General features: G+C 37.2%; 1 protein-coding gene across 1 annotated transcript in view; it reads right to left on the bottom strand.

The window, feature by feature from the left end:
• LOC150077006 (serine/threonine-protein phosphatase PP1-beta catalytic subunit) overlaps nucleotides 1-21,751 on the bottom strand; it is an 88,516-nt gene that overhangs the window by 29,846 nt on the left and 36,919 nt on the right. The gene's annotated exons all lie outside the window — the stretch shown is intronic.

A 21,751-nucleotide genomic window follows, 5' to 3' on the forward strand; every position in this document is an offset into this window, starting at 1 on the left:
ATATGGTTCCAAGATGGTAAAGAAAAAAAAAAAAAAAAAAAGTCCCAGAAGCATCTAAACCAATAGTTCCCAAACATCCAATTTTTTCTCCCCAAGGATAGTGCAAACTACCCTTGGGGAGAAAAAATTGGATTTGTCGCACTAGTAATTGGGGCATTCTACAGAACCAAACATTTGTAAACCAAGTGATACTAAAATAGATGCTTTCATTAGAATTACTTGCTTAAAATAATTATATCATACAAAATTTATCCCTCTGTATATATAAAACCCATGCACCTTTTATCGTGGACATTATTTAGTCTACTCTAAGTGTGAAATAGAAAACCAATACAATCTTTGAATATACAAGTAACCCTCATATAACAAGGTAGTTAGGTTCCTATAAAATCTTGTGTAGTGTGAAACAGTGTTATATGGGACTAAGAACCAGTACAAAAGGGGGGGGGGGGGGGGGGTATGTTCCAAAAGCTAACAAAAATACACCATTCCAGATTTCTGCTCAAAAGATTTCTGAACAAACCCAGATTACTCATTAAAAAATCAGTAATCTGGGTTTGTTCACTTTTGCTTGATAGATCTTTATAAATTTTGTATGGAAAATAAAAATAAAGCATTTTTGAAGCTCCCTTCTGAATCCTTGGCTACTTTCAATCAAAGAATGTGCATTAAAAAAATAAGATTACAATTTCTCAGCTAACTTTATGCCTTCCCATACGCTTTTTAGTGTAAAATTTGGAAGTTCAGAATTTCCATCTGCTCTATCATCCTCTGAATTGATTTGGTTGGTTTACCTCCGATACCATTTCCACCAAATCCGCTTTGCTAGCCTCTTTCTCCACCAGTAATTCTTGAAAGTCTTCAATAACCATATATTTTTTTACGAGCATGGGCGACTGTATATTGTCTATAAACTTATTGTGTTCTGAGGTGGATTTTCTGTTTTGTTGGGCAAAAAACCATGCTACCCTTGCCTGAGATCAACTAACTCAGCCACATTGTGAAAAAGACTCATAAAAATTTCTCCTGCCATCGATGGGATTGAACACAAGTCTTTTCCACCTGGTGGCGGTGGCAATTCTACCAACTGTGCTACCCAGGAAGGTTTCAGTAGTCATATCATCAAAATCCTCCCCTCCTACCAACTTAGCAAGTTCTACTACTGTACTGATTCCGTTTTCTGCCAGTTCGACCATATTTCCTGAATGAACTGATTCTGGCCATACATTTTTCCAACATGCATTTAATGTTGATGGTTTTACTTCTTTCAGCTATAAAGCCGATATAGTCCACAATTGAAAAAATGTTTCCATGAATCCATCATTTCAATACAAAATCAATTTTTTCCAAAATCCATTGTAATGATTTTCTAATGTAATGAGTTTTAAAGGTAGATATAATACCTCAATTTAATGGCTGAATTAAAGAAGTGGTAGGAACGTTACTTCAACGTTTGGATGACTTAAACCTTTTGGATGGTTTGGCTCGTTGTCCAATAGGAATAAAACTGTGAAATCTAGATTTTTCCACAAGTTCAACAAGCACAGAACCCAACATGGGGATTTCCCATTAAATTTTTTTTTTTTTTTTGCATAATAACTAGTGAGCCAACAGTGGGAATTCATAAAAAAGAATGGAAATGTTGAAAAATTAAATCCAACATAATAGCAAGGTTTTCCCCATATAAATCTCAAAAATACTGTGCTATGTGAGGGTTTCCGCAATTCTTTAAACGTGTTATATAAATACTGTGTTGTGCGAGGATTACTGCAATTTATCAATCGCATTAGAGTGAGACCGCATTATACGGGGGGTTGCCTCTACTTTATTTACTGGGAAAACAGGCTATTATTATATTTTTTCCTTTTATCTTCTGGATCTATCCAAATATCTGTTTTCTCATTGGGTAAGGAAATTAGCTGATTTATTCACAATTTATTAAGTTACACTGGCAAAATGGTTAGTTCTTTTTTTTTTTTTTAACTGCACAGATTCTCAGTGAAAAAAATCCAACTTGCCACTTTCGCATAATTCACCTATCACTTAATCATTCTGATGTATAACTTTCTTCAGTGAAGAAAGTTAAACAAGTTATACTGAAGAAAGTTATATTTTTGTGTTGTGAGTCCTTCCATTTCTTTTCTTCCATTTATCATAGATTGAGCTAACAGAAAAGCCAATAAACCAGAAAGTGCAAATTGTTTTTATTGTTTTATGGTCGTGACCTCCAGAAACATTCTTTAGAAAAATATCAACAAAGGTGTTCAAAATTGAGTCTTATAACGGAACATATGATAACGATGAAAGGGTAGCACTCCATTATAAAAATTACCTTTTAGAGAGATATATAGCGAAAATTTCAACTTCTAAGGTCTTGAAACGAATTATCCAAAAAAAAAAAAAAAAAAAAAAACACACCCAATATTTTATTTCATTCACATTATGATATTTTCATGATCCCTCCATTTATTCCTACGGGACGCAAAATACATTTCCAATTTTTAAAGTTTGCACCAGCCAGCAAAAACTTATGTAAAGTCAAATTTCCATAAGTCGGGAAATGGCTGTATATATAACATGAGCCTCTTCTTTTTCACTGGTAAATAGATCACCCCCCCCCACAGGTATATAACATCATATGCCCCTACTAATGCTAATAAGCTCAGATACTTAACATCCCACAAAAAAAAAATTTTTTTTCACAGGTATATAGCTCATATACTTAACATCCCACAAAAAATTTTTTTTTTTCACAGGTATGTAGCTCATATACTTTACATCACACATGAAATTTATTGTTGGCTCTCAGTTTCTATATTATTTGTTTCACTGTTATCTGTCAGGCTATCTATTATTCTCCCAGTTTGCTGCTAAATTTGAATATAGTTTGCTACTAATTTTAATAATTTTTTATCATTTGAACCTAGCTAAACTAGAAGATAACAAACAGAAACAGATAGCCCTTGCTAATTATTGATTGGATGTATTGAATGGTGCTAGTCCCCCCCCCTCAACATACCATTCAACGTATCCTATTATCAACAATTAGCCTCACCATCATTATTTCACTTTTTACTAGTATTTTATTATTAATTATTTGTTCATTTATAGGGTATAACAAATTAAACCAACTCAGGCTATCTTAGCCTTTATCAATTCTTTTGGCCTAATGGCTCATTTTAAATACTTTTATTCTAATTAGTTATGCCAGCACCACCTGATAGATGTATACAAAGACAATACATTTATCCATTGATAAATGTATTGTCTTTTTATAGTTTCTGAATAAAGGCTCTACAGTGATATTTTTTTATTTACTTTCATCAGCACTACCTATATTTTATTCATTAAATTTTCCATTTATTTGTGTTCTAAGTTTTTTTCTTTTAAGGCTATCTTTTGCTTCACTAATCCGGATGACCCCCCCACACCCCAATTATTCCAGATTAGCAAGGGTTTACTGTATTTCCACCCATGCTTGCTGCACCACTGTCCATAATTCCATTGCATTCCTGGTGGAGGAATCCAAAGCTTGAACAGACCTTTCCACAGCATTACAAAGATGCTCCACAGGGTTCATTGTTCGGTGAAGGGAGAGGGCCATTACACGGTGGTAAAATCTGCGGAATGCTCTGCGAACCATTTTCTAGTCATCACGGCTCTGTGGTTCCATGATGACCACGAAGGAATGCAGATGGTCTGCAAGAATGGACACGTAACCTGGAACATTCAGAAATGCATCTAGACGTATCAAAGGTCCCAACGTGTGTCAGTTGAACATGCTGCAGGCCATTACTGACCGTCCACCTGCCTGAACAAGTCCTTGTTGGCATACAGCTTCATGCCGTTTCCGGCAGATACGCACCCTCAGTCCGCTCAAAATAACCGGAAATGGGACTCATCGGACCAGGAGACCTGTCTCCAACCATCCAAGGTCCAGGTCTGATGTTCTTTTGCCTAGTCGAGGCGTAAAGTCTTGCGTCGTGGTGTTAGCAATGGGACTCTGGTGGTTCGGTGGCTCCCATAACCTATTGCAGCCAATGCTCGCCTGATGGTCTTACGCAAGACGTTTCTTGCACCCCTGCCCTCATTGAATTCGGCAGTGATTTGCACCACCGTCACTCTCCAGTTGGCTGAAACAATGCAAGATAAATGTCGACAGCCAAGTATCTCCACCACCCACAGCACTGTCCATGATGAGATGTTATTCCAGAAATGGCATATCCCCGATACACTCTTGATACCGTCGAACGGGGATAATGCAATTTCCATATCACCTCCACGATAGAGTGACCCATGAATCGGACATCCACTACCATCCCACTTTCAAAGTCGGTTAACTCGCAACGTTTATCCATACTGACATTGAATTACCGTCTACGTGATACAGTGTGCCTATATACCTGCCTAGTGGTGGGTTCGTCCACTAGCGAGAGGGGTGACAGTGTTGCATTGCCCAGGAACCAGGTATCCCATGAATTCTGTCCTTTCATTGTACTGTCTTTTTAGGCCATGCTTTAAAATATAATGCATATTTGTAGTAGAAAGCAAAACAGTAAGAAACCTTTAGAAAAAAGGCATTTATTTACGGAAATAATCAATGATAATAAAATGCAATGTGATATTTTTAGAAACAGAGTAAGCATAAATCTAAAAACTGAAGTAATGAAAAGTTAATTTTACATATTCCAAAACTTTATTTCTGCTTTGTCATACTGGTTAATTTTTACTAATTTTTTCCTCCAAGATTTGAAAACAATAAGGAACTGGCATATACTCCATCCCTGTAACATTACGGTAGACAAAATTTTGAAGGTCACAATTTATGTAATGAATTGGAAGGTTATAAAGGGCAATTTTTAAACATATCAGAACAAATCGACAAATGTTATGTTTTAAATTCAATTAATAAAAATGTGGACTAACCAACTAATTCTATTTATTTATTAGCACTTCAAAGATAAATATATATAAAAAAAAAAGAAAAGAAAAAGAAAAAAGAACTGTTGTTTACTCTGAGACAATAAAATAAATGGTATTAATATTTTTTTCTCGCCAGCATTTCTTCATGGTATTCCTGTTTGAATGCAGTTTAACACTTTTTTACAATATTGTGCATTTACAGAAATCCACAAATTTTTGAAATTAAAATTTCAGGATTGCAATTTTTCTTTACATCACCACGAATTCGTGCACACATGAGTTATCAATCTGATACTAACTTTATACTAGTTTTAGATGTAGTCTCCTTTTAACTCAATGCACTTTTTCCAGTGATGCTTTATATTGATGATCCAAGTTTTGTAGTTGCTTTCTTGAGTCTTGAGGGAGAAAGAGAGGCAAAAAAAAAAAAAAAGGTGTGTGGTCGCTCTCATATCATTATCCAACCCAAAGTCCTTCCAGACAAATTGGTTTCAAGTTTTGAAAATAGATGGAAATCAGATGGAGCTAGATCTAGAAAGTACAGTGCATAGGACAACAATTCATAGCCAGCCATGGCAACAGCCAATATCTGAATATGTACATATTGGTATGTTGTTGTTGTTATTTGGTTTTTTAGGAGCATTAGCAACTAAGGCCATATTGCTCCAGAGATATGCGGTGGTTATTCCCTGACCTTTCCGCATCCTCCGTATTTGGTGGTGACGGGCTCGAACCCTGGTCTAATCAAGAAGCGTGTGCTACGCACTGCTGCTCCTGCCCACGGAGGCGCCACATATTGGTAAAACAAAACATCTCAAATCAGCTTTACTGGCTGCTTTGGCTTGATTGCATTTTATAAATTAGTTACTGAATTAGCATCATACTGTCTATTTATTGTTTGCCCCTATGGAAGGTAAGCCTACAATTATTATTCCAGTGGACAGATACCACGACCTTGCCTGCCAGTAGAACTGACTTGGTCTTCTAATTCACTACCTCTGAATGCTTCCATTGGTTTGAGGCGCCTTTGTAGCCAGGTGGGCAGTTGCAGCAGTGCGTAGGACTACTTCTTGATTAGACCGGAGTTCGAGCCCAAGACCATCAAATATGGAAAGGTCAGGAAATGACCACCGCATATCCCCGGAGCAATATGGCCTTAGTTGCTAATGCTCCTAAAAACCAAATAACAAACAAACAAACCATTGGTTTGATTGCAGTTTTTACTTTTAACAGTTGCAACGAAGCCATGTTTCATTCACAGTCACAGATCTGGTCAGACAGCTTTAGGATATGCTTGATGTCAAGTGAAAAAAAGTTGTTTTGAATTGATGTTTCTCATCAGCATCAAACGGCATGGTGCATCATGCAGAAACCACTGTCACATTAAATTCATTTGATTAAATGTTTTGTACCTGTTCAGTTGAGATGAATGATGCAGCCACTCCCATTCATAAACTTTATTTAATTTATGTTTCTTGGAGTGGTGTTTGTCGATGGAGGTGGTAGTAGCAGTAGTGGCACGTGATGCAAGAAAGCAAATATATGAGTTTATGCAGCATCAGCCAAAAAAAAAAAAAAAAAAAAACCACACCATTCCCTCCAAATGCCTGTCCAGTTCCTCCTTAAATTTATTTAACCTATCAACTTCTACAATGACAGATGGAAGTTTGTTCCAGCAATTAACCACCTGCTGGCTAAAGGCAAATTTCCGCACATCTATTCTACATCTGTCTTTTCTTAATCTGAATTTATGCCCCCTTAGGTTCGTAATCTGAACAAGTGGAAGGATCCCATCAGAATTCAGCGTGCTCAACCCATTCAAGGCTTTATACACCTCAATCAGATCACCGCACAGGTGCTTAGTCTCCAGCCACTGCAATTTGCAGAACTTAAGCCTCTCTTGGTAAGAGGATCCCTTCATTCCCCTCACCAATCTTGTTGCCCTTCTCTGTACACGCTCAAGCAAATCTACACCTTCCTAAAATGAGCCTCCAGACCTATATGCAGTACTCAAAGCTTGGCCTGACCATTGCCTTATACAGAGGGACAATCACCTCCTTTTCCCTGCTAGCAAAATTCCTATATATCATTGACAAAACCCCATGACCTGCCCTGGCAGCCTGTCTGCATTGCTCAGAAAACTTCATATCTGACTGCACAATTACTCCCAGGTCTTTTTCATTTTCTATCACCTTAAGTGTAGTACCACACAGTTGGTACATTTCTCTGGGGTTACTTCTACCCATATGCAGTACTTTGCATTTGTCAAGGTTAAACTTCTGTTGCTACTTCTTAGCCCATCTGCCCAAATTATCTAGATGCTGTTGCAGTGGCACACTGCCATTACTGTCATTAACAACCCAGCCAAACGTTGAATCATCTGCAAACTTTGACACTAAGCCTGATACACCTTCATCAATATCATTGATAAATATACAAAACAACAGAAGACCGAACACCGAACCCTGTGGGACTCCACTAATAACATTAGTCCACGAAGAGCAGCACCCATTAATTACTACCCTCTGTCTTCTCCCACTCAACCATCCTTTTATCCATTGTAGCAACTTACCCTTAATACCATTCTGCTCCAATCTGTACAATAGTCTTCCATGCACAACAGTGTCAAAAGCCTTCCTGAAATCCAAATATATGATAATAAAATTATTTTGATATCATATATGTACACTTCACTTTCATCTTCAATACTGGTTCTGCTACATGTAAATTCAGCCACTGAATTTTTGACAGTCACATATGATGGGGCATACTTTCCTAAGGTAGCGTTTCTCAAACTGTTTTCTGTGGAACACTAATGTTCCGTGAAAAATTGTAATTAATAATTAAAAAAATAATAATAAAATAAATAAATTTTGGATATTTGTAGCGTGCACTACTTTGGTATCATAATTTTTAACATAATTTTTTTTGCTTATTAATGTACTGGGATAGAATCAAATAGGCTGTGGAACACTATTTTGGCGGGCTTTTGCATAGAGAAGTATGTGTAGAGGTAATGACATCTACAAAAAAGTAGCGATGTAGTGATGTAATATACTATTCGTATGCAATTTAGCCTGGAGTACACAGGTTGAAGGAGAGGGGGAAGCAAATCGATATCATAACTAAACTCACTTTGTTGTATAAAATTTTTTTGATGATTATCAGTATTTTGAAATATTATTATTAAAATAAATGACCATGGATTTGTAGAAAAAAAAAAGGAACTTTAAAACGAGAAGCAAGTACTTCTAGTATTGCAAATGCGGTCATTGAAAACGAACACAATATTGTCACACTTCAAAGTGAAGATGAACAAATGCAGCCTTTTGTTTCCCAAAAATCTGAAGTGAGGAAAAAAAAAAAAACCAACAAATAAAAGACCGAAACGAAAGTATGACGATAGTTACAATTCTTTGGCTATTGCTAAACTTGTGTTTCGCAAGTGTTCTGTAAATATAAGTGTTCTATGACTAAAAAAGTTTGGGAAACGCTGTCCTAAGGTTATTTATCATATTTTCATTAATACCTTTGCTCGATACTCCTTTTTTTGCAAAGATATGTTTTTGCAGCTAAAATTTCAACAACTTTAAAAAAAAATTAAGTTAATGAAGTTAAGCTATAACTTTGCATGCATTCACATAAAAGTTCAAATTATTGGGGGAAAAAAAAAAAAAAAAAAAAGAATAAATAAAAATAAATATATGTGCACCAAAAGCACATCTTTCTGTGAGAGGCTAGAAATTTCTCAAACAACCCTTGTATGTCCATTCTGACATTTTTTGTCAGAGACTAATTTAAAATTACCACTTTTTTGATCACCTTTGGCATAAAATCTCTTTATCTCATTCTGCTAAATTCATTTGCTGCTTCTATCATTCTTCTAATCCTAAAAATAATTTCTCAGAACTTTTTGAATTTCTTTAAAACTCAACTTTTTCTAATCAGCAAGCAATTCTTGGTGATTTAATGTTCACAACTCTAGCTTGTTTCACAGACCCAGCTGGCAGATATACAAAAGCTTTTGCTATTACTAATGACTGAGCACAATTTGCTGATTTATATACAGGCAGTTCCCGGGTTTATGAGCCCCACGTATCAAATATCAACAAATTCGAAAATATGAACATTAAATGCAATAAATAAATAAATAAATGCTAAACATTCATAAATACGGCATCTCAACACGCATAGCTATACAATACAGAAACTCCCTGACTTACATAATAATCGACTTATGCAAATTTGACTTTACATAAGTTTTTGACGGCTGGTGCAAACTTAAAATCGTGGAAACGTATTTTGCATACCACAAGAATAAATGGAGGCATCATTCAAATATTGTAATGTAAACCCAATAACACATTTTTTTTTTTTTTTTTTTTTTTTTTTTGTAATTCGTTCCAAGCCCTTGGAAGTTGAAAATTTTACTATTATTACTAAGCTATATATCTCACTAAAAGGTCATATTTATAATGGAAATTGCACTACCCTTTCATCGTTATCATATGTTCCTGTTATAAGAATCAATTTTGAATGCCTTTGTGATATTTTTCTAAAGCACATTTCTGGAGGTCACGACGATAAAACAATAAAAACAATTTGCACTTTCCACTTTACTGGGCTTTTCTGTTAGTGCATCTAATTATAAACAGGTAGTAAACTCAGTCTTATTACATTTGCGATAATACTGATAACTGCAATTGTGTGGGTTTTTACACTATTATGGTGAAATGTGTTCCCCTTCACTGAAATCTTCAATCACATAAAAAAATTTTTTTCAGAAACTACTCTTCGTTTCTATTTACATATTACAATGATGAAGGGAAAGTGACCAACGAAAAGTGCAAGTGGTGGTAGTGCCAGGAAACAAAACAAAATTGATTTAGAAATGAAGATGAAAATGATTAAGAAGTACGAAGCAGGACAAAGTTTTGCCACCTATCAAGTCTGGCAAGGGAATTAGGTCTCACGGCTTCAACAGTGAATACTATTTTAAAGGACAGTGTGCGTATAAAAGAACATGTTAAAGGATCAACGCACTTAAGATCAATAGGGATCACAAAATTGCGTTCAGGTGCTATATAAAAGATGGAACAGCTGTTAATAATATGGATGGAAAATCAGATTCAGAAGCGAGTGCCCTTGAATGAATCTAATGACCATTCAAGCAAAAGCAACAAGTATTTATAAAGATATTAAGGATAAGTATGGCAAACCCCACCCCAAGTTCGCGGCAAGCAATGGGTGGTTTAATAGGTTCGAGCATCATACTAGTTTCCACAACATTAAAGTATGCAGTGAAGTCGCCAGTGCCGATTCTGAATCTGCAGAGAAATTTTGTGATGTGTTCAAAAAAATTATTGATAAGGCGGCTATTTAACACAGCAAATTTTTAACAATGAGACTGCTCTGTATTGGAAAAAAAAAAAAAAAAATGCCATATCGAATATACATTGCCAGATTTCAAGGCGTCAAAAGATAGAGCCACGTGCTTGCTTGGGGCTAATGCAGCACGAGATTACACATTAAAACCACTGCTTGTGTACCATTCTGGAAATCCTCGTGCATTTCCAATCAAACCATAGAGCATGGATAACAATATCTCTCTTTGAGGATTGGTTTAAATGCTGCTTCATTCCCGAGGTTTAAAAATATTGTAAAGACAATGACGTATCTAGACGATTTCAATTCGAATGTGAGAGTCATATTTCTACCGCTGAACACGACTTCACTCATCCAACCTATGAATCAGAATATTATTTTGAATTTAAAAGCATACTATTTACGCACAACATTTGCTCAGGCATTGTCTGTAGTAGACTATGAGAAAAATTCTATGGTAAGAGACTTGGAAATTTTACAATATTTACCACGCGATCTTAAACATCAACAAGGTCTGGGTGGAAATTACTAAAAGTTGTTTAAATGCCACATGGAAGAAAATATGCCCATGGCATGTAAAAGGCTTCAAAGGATTTGAAAAAGATGAATCATATGAAGAGGTTACAAATAAGATTGTAAAGGTTGCAGAGCTAATTCAGCTGGAGGTTGATGCCAAAGATGTGGAGGAGTTAATAGAGAAAGAAGAGAAGGAATTATCTAACAAAGAACTTATTGACTTGATTGCAGCAATAGTGAAAGAAGAAAATGGTGACGAAGCTCAAGATAAGCCAAACGAGGAGCTGAGACGCTTCATCACCACAGAGATAGCATTGGCAATGGCAAGGTTTGAGAAGATGGATCCTGACAGCGAAATATTCTTAAAAGTTAACCGAGGGGTGAATGATATGCTTGCTTGCTACAAAGAAATCTACGATGAAAAGAAAAAAGCCACCACAAGTCATCCATTAACGTTCTTTGGTAAGGTTGAGCAGCCGACCCCTTCTAAATCTCCACAGCCATCAACCTTCGCAGCGGCGTACTTATCAGCTGAAGACATCAATTCTGGGAACGATGCTCGAGAGGTAAAACTTACTGACGTTATGCTTGTCTCCTCTCTTTTTTTTTGTAATTTATAATTTTGAAAAATTTTTTAAATTGCACACTTTTGTAATTTTTTCTGTGCATGAGATCAAAAGTGTCTTGTCTGCTTGAACTCAGATAACATAAAGCAGTTACCATGTTGATGTCACAGATCCTATCACGAAATTTATAAAGAAAAGAGAAGTGGGGGGGGAGACTACTCTTGAAGCATTTCCGAAGAAGACGATGACTCCGAAAAACAGTACCAGGCCACCAATGAGTGATGAACCATCAACATTTATATGACACAAATAATTTCTTTATTATAATTTGCTTCATTTTAAAGGCTATGTTTTCGTTTCTTTGGATAAATAAATCATTGTTTAAGCATAAGCTATTGTTTTATCTAAATATTTCTTGATGAAATGTCAGAGTATGAAAAAGGCTGTTTAAGCATATGGGTAACGCATCTCCATCATCTCTACTACACAGGTAGTATATGCATGCATAGTTTTATTATATCTCATATTACGAATACCTTCACGAGTTGCCTAGGTAATGCTTCTCTGGTAGAGAAGACCACTGTTGCTTATTCTCAGATGGGCACCACCACCCAACCCAGATGGCACTGTTTCGAAGCTGGTTGGCTTCAAGAAATATATTTAGATTAAACCATGCACACCATCAAGCATCTCCCATATTGTGGAGTTATACTTCGTAACTGGGTTGTCACTATCGCAACAGGGTACCTACCCACCCACCAATGACGAAGCCAACCAGCTTCGAAATGGTGCCATCTGAGAATAAGCAACAGTAGTCTTCTTTACCAGAGAAGTGTTACTTATTCTAAGTAGTGAAATACCTAGGCAACTCGTTGCGAAGGTATTCATAATACGAGATATAATAAAACTATGCATGTATACTACCTGGGTAGTAGAAATGATGGAGATGCATTACCCATGCTTAAACAGCCTTTTTCATAACTATTGTTTTGTTGACCTTTATTTATTTAACACTACTATAGTCAAATTTCACTGTTGAGATCGTAATCCCTGTTTTTAACATTACGGCTATGGGAAATGAATTCCTGCTTTACAAGCGTGTGCTAGGAACGAATTACCTCGTAAAGTCGGGAACTACTTGTACCGGAACACCAGACAATTCCAACTACACAGAAAACTTTTGATTATTTATTCACGAACAACCCTTTAAAGTGCACAGTTAAAGTTTGTGGTCCTCTATATATCTCAGATAGCAACTTGTTTATGGTCTCTTCTTCAATGGCCATTCTGCCTTGTGTAAGATGTATACAATTTTTATTTCTTCTTCATGATTTTAGATTATGTTAGTAAAATTATTCTTCTAGTATCAGAAACTGTATTCCCCAGTTCCACCCAAAAGCCCCATTCTTATTTTATACCAAAATCTAATCCTTGGTAAGATAGATTTTAACACTTTAGGATTAACCCCTCTACTAACCCTTCCAAGGTATACATGATCTAGTAGGTAATTTCAGACATGTCCATCAATGTACAAATTGGCCTAAAAATTTTTATAATACAGTACATAGACACATAGATAGACACAGCTCATAGCAACATTAAAGAAGCATAGATAAGAGGGGATTAAAGCAGGATTAGTGAAGTAGAGCAGGATTTCAAAGGTTTTTTAGTATGTATATTGTAAAGATTATTTTAATAAGTTTTTTCCCCGTAATAGTTTGATTAATTTTTTATATTAATAATTAATAAATTTCATAACGGTTATTACAAGATCCGCCTTGAACACTTAGTCAGAGGGTACCACGACTCATACGGAAATAGCCGATGGCAATTTCCGGTGAGTCATGATTTTATCCTATGCAGAACCTGTGGCATGTATTTCAAGGTCGAACTAGTGGATAATCCTAGCTCACTTGGAGATTCTTTTGTTTTTCACCATTGTAAGGAGTGCACCGATCTTAAGTTATAATTTGGTGCATTGCTAGAACAACTTGAGTCACTGAAAAAACGGGTGCTTGCCCTCGAGAATGGAACTGGGAGCTCGTCAGCAATTCAAGACTATAGCAACCTACCAAGTGATGCACTCCCGATTCAGGCCCCAGAACAGAATAACCAAGTGTAAACTACTCTGGTTCAAAAGGACTCAGATCTATTAGGAGACTCCATTGTCAGGGAAACAGGAAATATTTTTTGTAATAAGAATAGATGGACTAGAACCAGGGTATGTCTGCCAAGAGCAACTATTAATGATGTCATCAACAGACCGTCAGATTTTAAGGGGGGAAAAGGGAATATTATTATTCATGTGGGGACTAATGACATTAAGCATACACAATCTGACGATCTGTTAGGCAAATATAGGACCATGCAGAAGAAATGTCGCGAGTTAGGTCACAATGTCTATGTGTCTGCAATTCTGCCCAGGAACGACAGGAGGGATTACACGCTGAAAGCCTTGTGGATTAACTCAAGACTTGAAAGACTCTGCAAGGCTTCTGGGGCGGAAATTTCTATTAGCTTGGCCTGCACTTGTAGGTAGAAGGAATCTGTTTTGTAGAGACGGGATACATTTAAACAAAAGTTTTTGCCAGTATTACTGAGGATACCTTAAAGGTTCAGGGAAACTGCTAGTTTGGGGGGTGGGGGACAAGGGTAATATAGATACGTGCTTATCTGATAACGCTTGCACATACCTCAAGAATTCTTATTTGTTATCACAACAGTACATATTAGCAAGATGTTCTGAGGGCAGAAATGTTTCAAATGAGCAGGTAGCAAATGCCAGGAAAGCGAGCTTAAATAACTTTAAGGGGTGTGTCAGGGTAGTTAACTATACAAGAATGATTAAGTCTTAATTGTTTATACAGTAATGTCAGAAGTGTCGTCAATAAAATGAGTGAATTCGAACTGCCGGTTAGGACAAGTAACGCTGACGTAATCGGGCTTACATAAAACGTGGTGGCACCCGGAGATAGGGATTATGAGTTTCAGTACAGTATGTATAAATTATTTAGGAAGGATAGGGAAGATAGAAGGGGTGGTGGGGTCATGCTTCTTATCAAAAGTAGCCTGAGTGCGACGAAAGATTTCTCGGATTCAGATGTTTCACATGCAAGTATAGAATCTTTATGGTGCAAGATAGTTGGAAGCAAAGGTATAATGAGAGTTGGAGTAATCTACAGGTCAGGTGATTGTGAAGATTACGATGACAGCCTCTACATGCAAATGGAACGGGCAAGTAAGCGCGAATGCCTTATTATGGGTAGTTTCAATTTGCCTCTAATTGAGTGGAGCAAATGGGAAGGAAACTCCACATGGGAAACAAAATTTTTAAATCAACTAGATGACTGCTATTTGTATTCAACATGTCAGGGAATGTACTAGGGAAAAGAATACTCTAGATCTCATCATCACCCACGAACCAGATGACAATAGGGCTGACAGTACAAGAACCAGTAGTAGGAAGTGATCACGGAGTTAAAGGCAAAGGAATGGGTTATAATTTCAGGAGAGGAAATTATGATGCCTAGAGGTACTGCATGGCCTCTATTAACTGAGTAGATATCTCACAGAGAGCGAATACAACTGAATTATGGTATACCTTTAAAAGATTAATCACAGAAGCCTTCAATGCTTATATACCATTAAAAAAATACTCCACGAGGAGGATTCCAAGTTAGATGAACAATGAAGTCGTCAAATTACTTGAGCAGAAAAAGATGGCATGGAAAAGTTACAGAGCAATAAAAAGTACCGAAGCCTATAACAGCTACAAACAGATCTGTAATAATGCCACCGAAAGGGGTAGGCCAACAAAGGCAGATTATGAGAAATCGTTGGTAAAGAGAGCAAACGGGAGGGGATAACGAATTCTTCACATATATAAATGCAAAGAAGAGAAGGACAATCCAGATCGGACCCTTATTAACGTCGAATTGTATTAGATACCCCAGCTGAAGTTGCAGATGAACTCGAACAGTTACTTTGCATCAATATTTACAGAAGAAAAACCCTTCATTGTCAATCAGAAATTATGGGAGTGAAGTTCAAAAATGTAATTAATGATGTTGAAATTTCACGTGTTTATTTAATGAAAAAACTTGAGTCTACAGGCCAGTAAGGCTCCTGGGGTTGATGGCATTTACTGTATAATCATAAGGGAGGCAGCAAGTGAGTGCATTGAACCATTGAGGCTAATTATGAGAGCATCGCTGGACTCAGGAGTGATTACGTTGGATTGGAAAAGTACCAGTGTATCTCCAATACATAAGGGTGGTTCTAAGAGTGAAGTGGGAAATTACCAGCCGGTTAGTCTAACTTCAGTAGCAGGAAAAGTTTTTTTTTTTTTTTTTTGTTAGTTGTTGGCGCATCGGCTTCTGTGGCCATAATGCACCTCCCAAAGTATTTGCATTTTGTACTCTGATCAAGCCCAAGGCGGGATTCAAACCCGCAACCTTTGGGTTGCCAGGCAGACACTTTACCCACCTGGCTAGCCTGGTTGGCATAGGGAAAGTTATGCAGACTATGATCAAGGGTGGAATTCAGGATCACTTAGATAGAAATGGAATTCTGAAGGATACTCAGCATGGTTTTGTAAAGGAAAAATCATGTTTAACTAATCTGGTTAACTATTTCGACAGGATCACTCAAGAGCTGGACTCGGGGAATAATTTCGACGTTGTTTATTTGGATTTCAGCAAAGCATTTGATCCAGTCCCACACGAGTGGTTACTTTATAAGCTGGAACAGGTTGGAATCACAGGGAAAATCCTTAGATGGATAGCAGGGTGGCTTCAGGGCAGGAGGCAGAGGGTTGTGATAAATGGTTATTCCTCAGATTGGGTTGATGTAAGAAGTGGGGTTCCCCAAGGATCAGTATTAGGACCACTGTTGCTTTTGATTTTCATAAATGACATCGATGAAGGGCGTGATGTCTAAATTTGCAGATGATGTAAAGATTGGTAGAGTAGTTAATTATTGCCACAAGGCAGAGCTTCTTCAGAATGACCTAGATAGACTTCAGGAATGGTCAGAAAAATGGCAGCTATGCTTTAATCCAGCAAAATGTAAAGTATTGCACCCGGGGAACAGTAACCCCAAATAACTTATACACTTGGTGGAGTTGCTCTAAAGCCAGTAGTGCAGGAAGGGACTTGGGTATTATGATACGGTCAGATATGAAGTTCTCCGAGCATTGTAGACTAGTTGCAAGGAGGGCCCATGGTGTCCCATCAATAATTTATCGAACAATCACTAGTAGAGATAAGGACGCCATAATCCTATTATATAAGGCTATTGTTAGACCACACTTGAAATACTGTGTTCAAGTATGGAGACCGCATCTAAAGAAAGACATTGTTATTCTCAAAAGGGTCCAAAGATGGGTAACTCGCCTGGCAATATCGGCAAAATAGCATCCATATATAGAAAGAGTTCGAATATGTGGGTTGCAGAGATTGGAAACTAGGTGCAGGAGGCAGAGGGTTGTGATAAATGGTTATTCCTCAGATTGGGTTGATGTAAGAAGTGGGGTTCCCCAAGGATCAGTATTAGGACCACTGTTGCTTTTGATTTTCATAAATGACATCGATGAAGGGCGTGATGTCTAAATTTGCAGATGATGTAAAGATTGGTAGAGTAGTTAATTATTGCCACAAGGCAGAGCTTCTTCAGAATGACCTAGATAGACTTCAGGAATGGTCAGAAAAATGGCAGCTATGCTTTAATCCAGCAAAATGTAAAGTATTGCACCCGGGGAACAGTAACCCCAAATAACTTATACACTTGGTGGAGTTGCTCTAAAGCCAGTAGTGCAGGAAGGGACTTGGGTATTATGATACGGTCAGATATGAAGTTCTCCGAGCATTGTAGACTAGTTGCAAGGAGGGCCCATGGTGTCCCATCAATAATTTATCGAACAATCACTAGTAGAGATAAGGACGCCATAATCCTATTATATAAGGCTATTGTTAGACCACACTTGAAATACTGTGTTCAAGTATGGAGACCGCATCTAAAGAAAGACATTGTTATTCTCAAAAGGGTCCAAAGATGGGTAACTCGCCTGGCAATATCGGCAAAATAGCATCCATATATAGAAAGAGTTCGAATATGTGGGTTGCAGAGATTGGAAACTAGGTGCCTTAGAGGAGACTTGATTGAGGCGTTTAAGGCTCTGAGAGTCATAAGCAAAATGAATAAGGATGAAAATTTCACAGTTATAAATGATTTTAGAACTAGGAGCCATAATTTCAAGTTACGGGGGGAGTTGTTTGGACTCTATTGCAGGAAGTTTTATTTTAGCCAGCGAGTTATAAATTACTGGAATAAGTTACCTACATCGGTGGTAAAGGCTGACAGTCTGGGGAAATTCAAAGATCAGCTGGATAATTACCTAAGGGAGAAAGGAAATGCATAGGATATCCATTTCCTCTTCTCTTATTAATTTTTATTAATTTGTTTTTATTCTTATTATTTTGTTTTGTTTGTTTTTTTATTTTATTATTATTTATTTTTTTTTGGCTGGTGCAGCACAAGCCCATAGGCTTCCTTGCACCATGCGGCCATTACTAAAACTAATACTAATACATGCTGTCTATTATCAGTGTTTCAAACTAACTGTAGACAGTTTATAATGGATGGCAGCATGAAAATAGCTTTGTGAAAGGCTTACTAGTCAGAATTGAAGAGTATCTATTTATATGGAAAGATCCTCCAAAATTTGATAAAACCAAATTAAAAATGGAAATCAATATTTTAAAGCATTTATGTACAAAGTTATTTTTTTTTATTATTTTTAAAATTTTTTTTAATAAAAATTTGACATTGCATTAGAAAATTCACACCACAGAGCCTGCTAATGTGACAAACATACTAATGACAGGGCTAAGACTGGATTTGCAACTGGGGGAAGGGCAGTGTTACACAACACCACATTTTCAGATGAAGCTTATTTTCACTTAGACAGAACTGTGAACAAAGCAGAGTGTATAGTTTTGGGCAACAGAACCTTCTCACTAGCTTCACAAGAAAAGCAACCAAGAAGGGAAAGACTGCAGCTAACATTGTCAGGACATGGTTTAATTGGGCTCTTCTTCTACAACAAAACCATTAACTTTGTAGGTACCCACAATGACTTTCTACCACAGCTCATGGTACCTCTTCTCTGCACATCCAAGTGGTTTGTGGAAAATGAAACTACGAGGCATGGCAATAAAGTTCCCGAACCGGTGCTGTTGCAGACATTTGGTTCAAACCTCCTCCAACAGATGGCAGCACAGAGATTATCCAGTAGACTGACAGATTGCAAGTAACAACCAGTTTCGCTAGTAGTGCTAATGTTGTGTTGTGATTTTGCAGTGGAGCAACAAATATTAAACTCTGCTTTAAACTAGGAAAATGTGCAACATATACATATGTGAAATGTTAAATCATACCAGTGTATATATTAAGTGCAATAGCATCATTAATACACAGCCATTTCTGAATAAACACAAATTCTCAGATCGGTACCACCACCCGTGGGTGGTGGTACCTATCTGAGAATTTGTGTTCCTATGGCAACTCGTCGTGAAGGTATTCACAATATGAGATAACTTAAAACGGTGCCGCCTTATAAATATTCTGTTTATTCAGAAATGGCTGTGTATTAACGATGCTATTGCAATTAATATATACATAGTCTAAATTTGCTCACAGCTTGAGACTTTAGCCCTAAATGCATCTTAGTCTATCATACCAGTGTTTGAATGGTATAAGCAGTTAAAAGAGACATGAAGATGTTTGTGATGACTCAAGAAGTGGGCATCTGTCAACCTCTTGAAATGAGGTCACTGTTGCAAAAGTTCAGAAAATTATGGCAAGAGACTGTTGTTCGATCCTTAGAATGGTAGCTGATGAGTTGGATATGAATAAGGAGATGATTTTTAAAAAATTCTGCACAAAGATTTAAGCAAAAGGAAGGTCTGTGCAGCAAAGCCCCATGGATAAGCAGAAGCAACAAAGGATGTTATCATGTGGAGGCTTCATCCAGACTTGTCAAGACAATCTTAATTTGTATGTACACCAAATGCTCATCTCCAGTGACTGTATTGTCACTGTAAATGAGTGTTGGGTGTTTCAGTATGACCTGAGACAAAATGTAAGAGCATGCAGTGGACTTAAAATCCATCACCAAGGCCCAAAAAAGTTTCATTTACAGAAGTCCAGGATCAAGATGATGCTGATCATGCTTTTCGACAAATGGTGTGATTCAGCAGGAATCTGTACTTGAAGGGGAAAGCACTGACTCTTCAAAGACTATTGAACCCATTTCCCAGGTGAGGCTGCTATTTCCAGAGAATGGCAGCTGGTTCTTGGTGCAAGACAATGCCCCCCACCCATTCTGTTCTTGTGAAGACAATTCTGATGAAACATGGCATTGTACAGATCAACCATCCAAAGTACTCTCTCAATCCAGCACCAGCAGACTTCCTCTTTCCCAAGGTGAAAGTTGTCCTCAAAGGAAAGAGGTTTTAGGATGTTGAGTGCATAGAGAAAAATGTAACTGCTGAACTGAATATCATCTCTTTGGATGCCTTTGCTGGCTGTTTTCAGAAACTTCTGGAATGGCGTAATAAGTGCATTCTTTCACTTTGTGTTCCTTTTATTGTACCAGACAGGGACCTTTATCACCATGCCTCATATGCCACATGCAGCTAATATTATGCTTGATTTTTTGCTCACTGATATTTTTGGCAACAATGAGTCCAGCTACCATTCACCAAAAAACATATTTTGAATAGAGTACTACATTTAATTGCATGTACAATTCTTAAAAACAGTACATAAAAGCTAAAACTATTTCATTCCTATCCACTCTATTTTCAAAAGGGGGTGATGCTTTACAAACCAAATTACAGGAAAAGTTTGTAAGATGGAGATATAAGTTTGTAAATTTGTCAAAATTTCTGTTCATAAATTGGGTGCTAACTGGGATCTCAATTAATTCCAGAGTTTACCAAGGTTATGTTCTTTCTCTCAAACTTTTCTCAATGCTAGGAATGTTTGGAATATAGTGTCCAAACATTCCTAACCTTTTGTATTCAACAAACCTGCTCACTGCAAACAGTTATAAAACTTCTTAAATATCTACCACCATTTCCTCAAATACTGATCTCCAAGTAAGAAAAATATCATTTATGTTCAGATATCTGTACTGAGAGTGATGGAGGCTTAGAAGGGAACCAGGCATTCTGTGTGTTATCAGACACTTAGTCTAAAACACTGATGGATCCAATATCTTTCTGTTTTAGAAGAAGTCCAGTTGGCCTGCCTCCTTAAAATCCACCCGTGCACATCTAGTTGGTAAGCCCTGTTATGTCACCTCGGTGGCAGAGAATGTATACAGTAGTTCTCTTCAAGATGCCTGGTCAGTATGAAGAGAAAAAGACCAAATCCTCCAGCACTTTATGACAATACGATGAAACAAATGGCCCTCAGTCCACAGCAGCTTTTACTCTCCCTCTTATGGCAGCAAGAGGATCAGATGGGAAGCAGAGAGTGCTAAGAATCTCTGGGTATGACCAGGCTACCAAGCACAGAAACTAAACTTGGCCTGTTACAACATAAGATTGCTCATCGGCAAAGAGAGGATATTAAAGCTAGAAAAGGAATTAGAAAATGTGAATTGGAATACCATCGGCTTGGCTGAAATAAGAAGAAATGAATCACTTATAAGAATACCAAGTGGAAATCTGCTGTACCCCAATGAAGATTTAACACAAGAAAAGTAGAACAAGCATTAAGGGAAAACAAAGGACTTAAATCAGCAGTCACGAGGAGTAATACAGCAGGACAAATGATACTGAATTTGAAGAAAAGTGATGATGTACTTATAAATAGCAGAGAAGGCATAATTCAAATAGCAGAAGACTACTATAAAGTATTATATAAGGAGCAAGGGAATGATGCCAGCAGTGAGGAAAATGGATCACAAATTTGCAGCCATTCTCTGTACTTGTTCCAGCAACTCTACATCTTTCCTAAAATGAGGCCTCCAGACCTGTATACAGTACTCAAGGTGTGGCCTGACCATTTCCTTATACAAAGGGATAATCACCTCCTTGTCTCTGGCTAGCAAAATTCCTATATATCATTGACAAAACTCCATGACCTGCTCTGGCAACCCATCTGCACTGCTCAGAGAACTTCATATCTGACTGCGCAATTAACCCCAGATCTTTTTCATTCTCCACCTCCCTGAGTACGGCAGAGTTGATACGTTTCTCTTGGGTTACTGCTACCCAATTTGCAGAACAGTCAGTCCTCGTATAACACGTGTTTACACTACACAAATTCACTTATGCACAATTCGCCTTTGT

This window comes from Mastigoproctus giganteus, chromosome 12 (assembly GCF_048544385.1).
Source record: "Mastigoproctus giganteus isolate SK-2022 chromosome 12, ASM4854438v1, whole genome shotgun sequence".
Lineage (NCBI taxonomy): Eukaryota > Metazoa > Arthropoda > Arachnida > Uropygi > Thelyphonidae > Mastigoproctus > Mastigoproctus giganteus.